This window comes from Pseudochaenichthys georgianus, chromosome 12 (genome assembly GCF_902827115.2).
Source record: "Pseudochaenichthys georgianus chromosome 12, fPseGeo1.2, whole genome shotgun sequence".
NCBI classification, from domain to species: domain Eukaryota; kingdom Metazoa; phylum Chordata; class Actinopteri; order Perciformes; family Channichthyidae; genus Pseudochaenichthys; species Pseudochaenichthys georgianus.
Window position 1 is genome coordinate 30,597,506 of NC_047514.1, and position 2,738 is coordinate 30,600,243.

At 39.9% G+C, this 2,738-nt stretch overlaps 1 long non-coding RNA gene across 3 annotated transcripts; it reads left to right on the forward strand.

Moving 5' to 3' along the window:
- The first annotated feature begins 529 nt into the window (after nucleotides 1-529).
- Nucleotides 530-2,516, forward strand: LOC139434876 (uncharacterized). Of its 3 annotated transcripts, none has more exons than XR_011644181.1 (3): nucleotides 530-908; nucleotides 1,568-1,646; nucleotides 2,044-2,516. It is a non-coding gene; the product is annotated as an uncharacterized lncRNA (long non-coding RNA). The 3 variants fall into 3 exon arrangements; XR_011644179.1 differs by lacking the exon at nucleotides 2,044-2,516 and adding an exon at nucleotides 1,741-1,969; XR_011644180.1 differs by lacking the exon at nucleotides 2,044-2,516 and adding an exon at nucleotides 1,744-1,969.
- The last annotated feature ends 222 nt before the right edge of the window (nucleotides 2,517-2,738 follow it).

Genomic DNA, 2,738 nt, shown 5'->3' on the forward strand with positions numbered 1-2,738 from the left:
GCATGCAGTGTTGGAATATGTAGGCTACTCAACTTAACTGAAGTATAAGTACAAATACTATGGTTTGAAAATACTCCTGAACTGAACATGTAGAATCATAAATCATGTGTTTTCATATATAAAAAGTAACTAGAAACTATGAAGGTTAACTAAATGTGGTGGAGTAAAACATACTAATACTAACAACATACTGATAATACTTTACTACAAGTGGAAATCTTCAAAACCTTACCAAAGTCAAAGTACATGTCAATATCCACTGCGTTTCCCCCAGTTGTTAAGAATGAAGAGTAAAAGTAGTCATTCTGTGTAAAATGTTCCCTTTATGTTTTAGATTATTACTGCTGCTTTAAAGAGCTTACGAAATGCTTTTAGCACCTGTTAGTGGGCTTAGTATATGATAGAGGTTGCATTTGTATTGTGGAATGTGCCATATGATTTTTTTATTATTGATCTATTTTTAATAAATCACGATTATAACAGCATACAAAAGTTGTCAGTTAGTAACAATCGTTCGTTGCGCCGGAAACATCAACTTCGGCCATTTCCGGCGGTGACGTCATGAGTGGAACACAGCTGAGCTCAGTCCCGTTTGAATGCATTGAAGGGCCAAATATTACGACAAAGGATGCACAGCAATAAGACGCCAAGAATAATTGGCAAGCGATATGTTGTATGGGGATGTGGGGCCGTCTCAACATCTGGTTATGGGATGTTTTTGTGGCCAAAAAAATGATCAAATGTTGCGTATATGGACAAAACAAGTGCGTCGTACGAGGCGGACGTTTGCTAGACCAGGTAACCCGGGGTCGATGTAACCGACGATGTGTGGGGCAGCACATCAAGAGATCGTGTTTCGAACAATCAACAATGCCCGCTAAGGAGAGAGAGTAAACGCTTTCTCGAAGGTTCGTTTTGCTTTCTTACAACGTTACGTTAACTCAACCTTACGTTTGCCATGAGGCTATGTTACTTCCCTTAAGAGCTAGCTGTCTTAGCTAACAACAGTTAGCAGCTAACGTTTTCTGCAGTTTGTGTTTCCACTGAAAAACGTGATGTAGTTATTTAAGGGTAAGTTAACTAAACGTTATCTTACAAGTAGAGAAAGTTAAGTTGTGTTTAAAATCGTCAATGTAATGCACGTTAAAGGTTTTGTGTTGAGCATGAAGTTAGCTTTACTGTAGCTCACCAAAGGTTAGCATGTTAAGCTGCACTTTCTTTGGCAGCTCGCTTAACACAAAGAGGGATTTTGTGCTTCATTGTAAACTTTTCTTACAAATGTGTGTTAATCTACCTGAAATTGTAGGGACAGTTTTTTTCTACTCAACTATACAGACCATTGTTGAGGAGATGCAAAACATACTGTAAATGAGTTGGGTCTGACATACATGTTACTTTGCTGCTAAAAAATGAAACATTATCAGATGAGGACATCACCAAAGTGTGTGAGTCTGTCAGGGGATTTGATCTGTTCTCTGCATGTCGTGCAGGGCCTGGACACACTGCTCTGGTATGAATTAAAAATATAATTGTAAAATGTATGTCTCTCGCTCTTGTCATCATTCAGGCTTTGCATTTGAACTCCTATGACTGGTTGCGGACTTGAAGGGAACGACTCCATGGCCTTCCTGACATCCAGGAAAAAGGTGAGATTCTAATCCATTTCAATGCCAACAGCCAGTCATTGTTTTTAACTTTTTTAATATGATTTCTTTGGGGAATTTCTGTTTTATTGGATAGTAGAGATCTACTGGAGAGAGAGATAGAGGGAGGAGATGATATGCAGCAAAAGGCCGAGCCGGATGGTTGCTGCTCCGTGTGCTGACAGTGCATTGTAAAGACTGAAAAAACATTTATTTGTCTCAACATTCCTGTAATAATTTGTTTTTTTATTGTTGATATTGTTTTGTTCTTTATTTTTGTTGTGAGAATCACTTTGCAATTGTGTAAGTGCTATATACATAATTATACTAATATTATTGTTGTTACCATCATTACCATTATTAAAAAAAAAATCTTTGTTTTCTTTATTTATCGCTGCAGAAAGGATCATGCCAGCCCACATCAAACACCTGATCAAGAACTCGTGAATCTTCAGGCAGAAAAGATGAAAACACCTGTTCCAGTTTCCTGTACATGGAACCATGCCTGTCCTCTGTTCCACATGTCTTCAGTCAGTCCTGAGGCCTGTACTACGAAGCAGGATGTTCTCTTCGCGGCTAACTTCAGGGAAAACTCCGGCTTTCCGGTCCTACGAAGCTGGTTCTCTTTTTAGCGGGCTAGATCTCCATGGTAACTTATGCTGAACGGCTAAACTGCCCCGGAGCAGGTTAGGTTGCAGGCTAAGAGCTCAACTCAGTGAAAGCACCGCCTGCTGACCAATCAGAGCTCAGTGTGCGGAGTTTAAAGCGATCAAGTCACAGGAGAAAGGAAACACAGAAAAGCTGCCGTTGCAGGAAAGACGGCCGGCAAAAATCACTGACTGTGTGAACATTAATAGAATATCACCTCCATCTTCAGAGCAATCTGACTATTATACCATTAGCGGTAAGAAAGCTTACTTAAATATCGGCCACAACATCAGTAACCGGATCAGAGTAACATTAAGTGCAGTCCGCGGCATATCACTTCATAATGTATCATATATCTCCTGATCTGAGTCAGCTGAGCCGTGTCTGGCCGTGCAACACTCACAGCGTCACAGACTGTATGCAGAAGTATTATTTTAAGCAACACAT